General features: G+C 48.8%; 1 pseudogene; it reads left to right on the forward strand.

Annotated features, from left to right (window-relative positions):
* The window catches only part of LOC111967334 (mitogen-activated protein kinase kinase kinase kinase 4-like), a 107,481-nt pseudogene that overhangs the window by 42,684 nt on the left and 56,421 nt on the right, over positions 1-8,376 (forward strand).

Here is an 8,376-nt window from a genome sequence, read left to right on the forward strand (position 1 = left end):
CTCTGCCTCCTTCCCTCAGAGACACCACTCTGTCTCCCTCAGAGACACCACTCTGCCTCCCTCCCTTAGAGATACCACTCTGCCTCCATCCCTTAGAGACACCACTCTGCCTCCCTCCCTCAGAGACACCACTCTGCCTCCCTCCCTTAGAGACACCACTCTGCCTCTCTCCCTTAGAGACACCACTCTGCCTCCTTCCCTCAGGAGGCCCTCTTCAAACACCACTCTGCCTCCTCCCTTAGAGGAACACCCACTCTGCCTCCCTCCCTTAAAAGACACCACGCCCTCCCTTCCCCTTAGAGACACACTGCCTTCCCTCAGAGACACCCATCTGCTCCTCCCTTAGAGATACCACTCTGCCTCCATCCCTTAGAGACACCACTCTGCTCCCTCCCTAGAGACACCACTGCCTCTCCCCTAGAGACACCACTCTGCCTCTCTCCTTAGAGACACCACTCTGCTCCCTCCCTGAGAGACACCACTCTGCCTCTCTCCCTCTCTCCCTTAGAGACACCACTCTGCTCCCTCCCTCAGAGACAGCACGATTGCCTTCCTCCCTTAGAGACACCACTCTGCCTCTCTCCCTTAGAGACACCACTCTGCCTCCTTCCCTCAGAGACACCACTCTGCCTCCTTCCCTCAGAGACACCACTCTGCCTCCTTTCCTCAGAGACACCACTCTGTCTCCCTCAGAGACACCACTCTGCCTCCCTCCTTAGAGATACCACTCGCCTCCATTCCCTCAGAGACACCACTCTGCCCCTTCCCTCAGAGACACCACTCTGCCTCCCTCCCTTAGAGATGAATATCACTCTGCCTCCATCCCTTAGAGACACCACTCTGCCTCCTTCCCTCAGAGACACCACTCTGCCTCCCGTCCCTTAGAGATACCACTCTGCCTCCATCCCTTAAAGACACCACTCTGCCTCCCTCCCTTAGAGGCACCACTGCCTCCCTCAGAGACACCACTCTGCCTCCCTCCCTTAGAGACACCACTCTGCTCCCTCCCTCAGAGACACCACCTCTGCCTCTCTCTCCCTTAGAGACACCACTCTGCCTCTCTCCCTTAGAGACACCACTCTGCTCCCTCCCTGAGAGACACCACTCTGCCTCTCTCCCTCTCTCCCTTAGAACACCACTCTGCTCCCTCCCTCAGAGACAGCACGATGCCTCCTCCCTTGAGACACCACTCTGCCTCTCTCCCTTAGAGACACACACTCTGCCTCTCTCCCTTAGAAAGACACCAACTCTGCCTCTCTCCCTTAGAGACACCACTCTGTCTCTCTCCCTTAGAGACACCACTCTGGTCTCTCTCCCTTAGAGACACCACTCTGTCTCTCTCCCTTAGAGGACACCACTCTGCCTCTCTCCCTTAGAGACACCACTCTGCCTCTCTCCCTTAGAGACACCACTCTGTCTCTCTCCCTTAGAGACACCACTCTGTCTCTCTCCCTTAGAGACACCACTCTGCCTCTCTCCCTTAGAGACAACACTCTGCCTCTCTCCCTTAGAGACAACACTCTGTCTCGCTACCACTCTGCTTCCTTAGAGACACCACGATGCCTATCTCCCTTAGAAACACCACTCTGTCTCTCTCCCTTAGCGACGCCACTCTGCCTCCCTTAGCGACACCACTCTGCCTCTCTCCCTCAGAGACACCACTCTCACACCCCACAGAGCATCAACAACACAGCAGGAATGTTTTCCCCAGTGTCCAAAACTCATCAAGCCTTCCTCCGCCTTCCTTCACCTTTTACCCTTGCTTAGCTAGCTCCAATAACATTACTGCCAACAAAACTGCTGCAATACAATGTCCCTTCCTTACCCCGTATGTCACTTTTTGTTGTATACTGTAGCATTAGTTTAGGCTGAGCACATATGGTTGATTGTCACGTTCCTGTTTATAATTTTAGCATCATAGTGTGAGAAGACAAACCCCTAAAGTAACAGTTTGACCGCATGCAGGAGTCTGAAATTAGGCTTTTTAGATACAATGGGAAGGGAAGGTAGAGAAACTTTTGTCTTCCAGTTCTCAGCAACCATTTCATAATGCATTTCATAATGCATGAAGCATTGTGTTGGGTTCATGCGTGGCAGACTTTGGGAATACGTTGAGGCTGTCTGAAATCACACCCTATTCCCTATAGCCTATGAGGATCTGGCCAACAGTAGTGCACTACATACTACAGGGGTTAGGTTGCGATCTTGGACACTGCCTGAGCATGTTGTGGCCCTGTGTCCTCACCAGGTCCAAGAAGTTAATGACCTTTGTGGAGAGCTGTCTGGTGAAGAACTACCTCCATCGTCCCGCTACAGAAACCCTCCTAAGGCACTCGTTCATCAAAGACCTGCCCAACGAACGACAGGTCCGCATCATGCTCAAAGACCACCTGGACAGAACCAGGAAGAAGAGAGATAAAGGTGAGGCCATGTTGTCATTACAGGATAGCAGAGATCACCTAGTGTCACTCAACAGTTGCTGAGACTGGCACGCAAGCTTTAGTGCTGTATGATACTTTGCACTGCCAACAACCATGGGGTGCCTTTTTGGCCTTGTTATTCTTAGTCATACTGGCAGCGACAGTTAAAGTGGCAGTAAAAAGGCATTTTGATCCTCAATCCTTTCCTAGTGTTTAATTCCTCTAAGCCTAGTGAGAGGCTACTGTATTACTGTCATCAGCTTGACAGGTTCTATTATCCACTGGTAATGTGGTGGCTATTGGGTTTAGAGGCAGAAGCAGGACTGCTTCTTGTCAGCCTCTCACAGTGAGACTGCACACTCGTGTCATGTGAGAGGAATGCGCCCTCAGAGGAGGCCGTGTTTAATCATCTCCCAGACTGCACCACACCATCAGCGACCTCCCTCCCTCCGTCTTCCTCCTCACGCCACATAATGACATCGTCTCCCTGAGCCCACAGAAACTCTAGGCTTCGACCTCGAAAGCGAAATGGCGGTTTCCTAGGCCTCGTGCCGTTCGTTGGTTGGTTGGCGTTCTGCTTAACTGTTCAGACAGACAGTGAAATGACCTTTTAGAGCAGAACCAAACCTTTAGTGAGAGCGAATGAGACGCTGATAGCGGCGGCTCCAAACACAGCAGAAACACTCAGTCGTTACCCTGTTTTCATAACCTACTAGAGTTTGACTGGGAATTAGAAACAGATGCCCATTTTCTTTGGCCAGCCCACTCTTTCCTCTCCTTCCTCTCTCGCTCTCTCTCTCTCTCATTCTCTATATCTCTCGCTTCCCGTCTCTCCCTTCCTCTCTTTAACTCTCTCTCTCTCTCTCTCTCTCTCCCTCTCTCTCTCTCTCTCTCTCTCTCTCTTTCTCTCTCTCTGTCATAATCTCTCTCTTTCTTATTCTTTCTCAGTGTAATTCACAAACACTTGTGAGGGTTCAGAAGGAAGAATGAGCGTAATTTAACATGCTGAACTATTTAGTCATTTTGACAAGCGTTTTTGGAATGGAATCCAGCTGAAGAAAAGGAAGTGAGACTGTTCATGACTAGTTTTAGTTCCATGTGGGTAAACTGCAGGAGACACCTGGAGAGGAGACATTGGGTTGTTTTACTGTAATTGATGTTTTCCCTGCTTAGATGGTGAGAGAGGAGGAACTAGCTGACTGTGGGAAAGTTACAGTATGTGTGAGCCTGTTGTACTGTACAGAATAACCACCTCGTTGTTCATCCTAGTATATACAGTGCTTTCGGAAGGTATTCAGAGCCAAATTCTTATTTACAATGATGGCCTACCCCGGCCAAACCCGGACAACGCTGGGCCAATTGTGTGCCTCGCTATGGGACTCCCAATCACGGCTGGATGTGATACAGCGTGGATTCTGTATTGACGCCTCTTGCACTGAGATGCAGTGCCTTAGACCGCTGCGCCACTCTTCTTGGGTATGACGCTACAAGCTTGGCACACCTGTATTTAGGAGGTTTCTCCCATTTTTCTCTGCAGATCCTCTCAAGCTCTGTCAGGTTGGATGGGGAGCGTTGCTGCACAGCTATTTTCAGGTGTCTCCAGAGGTGTTCGATCCGGGTTCTGGCTGAGCCACTCAAGGACATTCAGAGACTTGTCCCGAAGCCACTGCTGTGTTGTCTTGGCTGTGTGCTTAGGGTCGTTGTCCTGTTGGAAGATGAACCTTCGCCCCAGTCTGAGGTCCTGAGCGCTCTGAAGCAGGTTTTCATCAAGCATCTCTCTGTACTTTGCTCCGTTAATCTTTGCCTCGATCCTGACAAGTCTCCCAGTCCCTGCCGCTGAAAAACATCGCCACAGCATGATGCTGCCACCACCATGCTTCACCGTAGGGATGGTGCCAGGTTTCCCCCAGACGTGACGCTTGGCATTCAGGCCAAAGAATTCAATCTTGGTTTCATCAGACCAGAGAATATTTTTTCTCATGGTCTGAGAGTCTTTAGGTGCCTTTTGGCAAACTCCTAGTGGCTATCATTTGCCTTTTCTGTGGAGTGGCTTCCATCTGGCCACTCTACCATAAAGGCCTGATTGGTGGAGTGATGCAGAGATGGTTTTCTTTCTGGAAGGTTCTCCCATCTCCACAGAGGAACTCTAGAGCTCTGTCAGAGGGACATCAGGTTCTTGGTCACCTCCCTGACCAAGGCCCTTCTCCCCCGATTGCTCAATTTGGCCAGGCGGCCTGCTCTAGGAAGAGTTTTGGTGGTTCAAAACTACTTCTATTGAAGAATGATGGAGGCTACTGTGTTATTGTGGACCTTCTATGCTGCAGACATTTTTTGGTACCCTTCCCCAGATCTGTGCCTCAACACAATCCTGTCTTGTAGCTATACGGACAATTCCTTCGACCGCATGGCTTGGTTTTTGCTCTGACATGCACTGTCAACTGTGGGACCTTATAGACAGGTGTGTGCCTTTCCAAATCATGTCCAATCAATTGAATTTACCACAGGTGGACTCCAATCAAGTTGTAGAAACATCTCAAGGATGATCAATGGAAACAGGATGCACCTGAGCTCAATTTCGAGTCTCATAGCAAAGGGTCTGAATATGTTTTGAATACATTTCCTACATTTCTAAAAACATGTTTTCAGTTTGTCATTGTAGGGTATTGTGTGTAGATTGCTGAGGATTTTTATTTATTTACTACATTTTAAAATAAGACTGTAACGTAACAAAATGTGGCAAAAGTCAAAGGGTCTGAATACTTTCCGTAGGCACTGTATAGTTATGTGCATAATGTACTGTATCATTGAGATTGCATGCATCCCTCATGTCTAAAATATACTCTGGTCACATGTTGTCCACAGAGAGCCCAGAGTATGAATACAGCGGCAGTGAGGATGAGGAGGAGGAGATTAACGAAGAGGAAGGTGAACCCAGGTATGATGACACAGCGTTAACACTGTAAAGAAGGTCAAACACTAGCTCTGGCGTCACGCCTGGGTCCATCGAACAGCCAGCTGATCCCCTCTGTGAAGCTAGTCCATGCTCTACTGGGTACATTGAACAGCCAGCTGACTCCATCTGTGAAGGCTAGAGTCCAAGCTCTACTGGCTCCATCGAACAGCCAGCTGACCCCATCTGTGAAGCTAGAGTCCAAGCTCTACTGGGTCCATCGAACAGCCAGCTGACCCCCTCTGTGAAGCTAGAGTTCAAGCTCTACTGGTCCATCGAACAGCCAGCTGACCCCCTCTGTGAAGCTAGAGTCCGAGCTCTACTGGGTCCATCGAACAGCCAGCTGATCCCTCTGTGAAGCTAGAGTCCAAGCTCTACTGGGTCCATCAAACAGCCAGCTGACCCCCTCTGTGAAGCTAGAGTCCATGCTCTTACTGGGTCCATCAAACAGCCAGCTGACCCCCTCTGTGAAGCTAGAGTCCAAGCTCTACTGGTCCATCGAACAGCCAGCTGACCCCCTCTGTGAAGCTAGAGTCCAAGCTCTACTGGGTCCATCGAACAGCCAGCTGATCTCCTCTATGAAGTCCAAGCTCTACTGTTTATGTAATGCAGGCCTGAGAACTGTCATAGAGGATATTCGTCTGAGAGTGCACAATGTGTAACGCATGGGCTTGTCAATGAAGACACCAGATGCTCTGCTTCTTTTCGCTTAGCTGGACAGGGCGCCATATGGCAGAGACTATAAAAATATATATTTCTCTGCTGTGGACAGTACAGTATGTGTCCCTGTGTATCCCAGTCCGTATATACCCCCAAGTGTGTGTGTGTGTGTGGTGTGTGTGTGTGTGTGTGTGTGTGTGTGGTGTGTGTGTGTGTGTGGTGTGTGTGTGGTGTGTGTGTTGTGTGTTGTGTGTGTTGTGTGTGTGATGTGTGTGGTGTGTTGGTGTGTGTGTGTGTTTTGCCGTGCGTGCGTGTGTGTGTGTGTACTCCTAGCAATAAATCCATGTGCCCTCCTCACTCCTCCTGCCCATCACTGACTCTGTGCCCTGCTCTTCGGCTACCCTCTCTGTCCTATCACTCTAGCTCCATAGTGAACCTGCCGGGGATGCCACTCTGAGAAGAGAGTTCTGCGTTCTGCAGCAGGAGAACAAGAACTGGTCAGAAAGCCCAGCGACAGCAGCAGGTCCTGCAGCAGCAGCTCCGGGACCAGGAGAGGTACAAACAGCAGCTGCTGGCCGAGAGGCAGAAGAGGATCCACCAGCAGAAGGAGCAGCGCAGGAGGCTGGAGGACGTGAGAGACACTCTTTAGTTGAAACACTCCTCTCAGCAGCCGTCTCCAACAGAGCAGCAGAGCCAAATGCCTGCTGCCCAGCCAGCAAATGAGCTTGGCTGGCTAGAGATTTGGCGGGCTTTCTCTCTATTTCTCTCTCTCTTCTTCTCCCTGTTGTTTGTTTGGCTCAAATGAGAAGGACTGTTTAGTGTTGAACAAACCAAATAATTGTCTTATAGAACAATATAGAGGATATTTTGTTGTTTTTCCAAATACGGAGGATTGCGTTCAGGAGTGATGCTCCTGTGTGGTTTGCTTTGCACAAAAACAAATAACGTATGTCGTTTAGGTCTGAATGCACAGAAATTTGGTATTTCTGGTAGTGTTTTTGTTGATGTACAGTACAGATGGATAGGGAATGATGTAATGTGCCGTGTTGGACTGTGATGTCTCACTGACTATTTGCAGAGAAAACATTCTGTTGTGTTGAATGAAGTTGAGGTAAAACCATGTTCAGTGGCGTTGTGGTGTTGTTGTTGTGTTACAGCAACAGAGGAAGCAGCTGCAGGATTCTGGGTTCCAATGGCCAGAGCTACAGGAGATGCTATGGAGGGAGGAGACTGAAGCTAATGACAGAGGTCTATTGGATGAGAGGAACAAGAGAAGTGACAAGAGACAGGTAGCTGGTCAATTTTACCCCCGTCAAAAGCAATGCTCTAAGTAGTAGACCCTCTACCTGCTTAATTCTTATCTGCCCACATTGCTCCACGTGATAGGCAGAAGCCCAAAAAGTATGTACTGATTAGATGGTCTTTTGTACCCAATACCTGAGGAGGATTCTGAATATTTTGATTCCTGTGTAATAACACTGTATTAGTTGTTTCCCTGTAAGTAGTCTGCTACAAGCTGTAAGGTCCTGGAATTCAGACGGCATCGTCATGGGCCAATATGATCTAGATTCTACAGTCTCGGTAGACATTTTAGGTCCATACATAATCTGTGTCTGAGGTCTGAACATTTTAACATGGTTGTGTCTCATAACACATTACATAACACTGTTCAGTGGGACAGGACCCACTTTGTTTAGTCAGTTAACTGCTCTGAAAGATTCCTTGTGACAAGGTCAATGCATTTTTAATCCAGGTGCAAGTTAACATTTTATACATGTTCCTCTACAAAAACTGCTTATATGGATTTGGAATGAAAGGTGTTGACACAGCACTTCCACCTGTCTCAGTTTTCAGCCCATTGGTGATTAAATCCACCAAGCTAGCATTTAAATCCACTGATGGTTGGAAACTCTATGGAAGATCACAGAAAGAAATTGCCTGTGGGACCATCCTGAAAGAAAATAATGAAATGACTCCCCCTTTTTCTGCTGTGTTAACATTTCCCATGATTTGAAGTTGGAGCTAGGCTGAGCGCCATGGCGAGAAGTCAGTGACAATTACAGCATCCTATAGCCAAGGTAGAGGGAACTGTCATGTCGTTCTGAGAACTTTAATTAGTCTGTTTAATTCAAACACTCGGTTAATTAATCTCTCACAGTTCGCTGGCTCTGAATGAGCCACACCTGCCTGACTGCAGAACAGAACAGTAGATGAAATGGCAATAGGTGTGGGTTTATTGCAGGCATCATTAAGGTGTTCAGAGGGATCATCGAGGTGTTCAGAGGGATCATTGAGGTGTTCAGAGGGATCATTAAGGTGTTCAGAGGGATCATTGAGGTGTTCAGA

The sequence above is a fragment of the Salvelinus sp. IW2-2015 genome, linkage group LG8 (genome assembly GCF_002910315.2).
Source record: "Salvelinus sp. IW2-2015 linkage group LG8, ASM291031v2, whole genome shotgun sequence".
In the NCBI taxonomy this organism is placed as follows: domain Eukaryota; kingdom Metazoa; phylum Chordata; class Actinopteri; order Salmoniformes; family Salmonidae; genus Salvelinus; species Salvelinus sp. IW2-2015.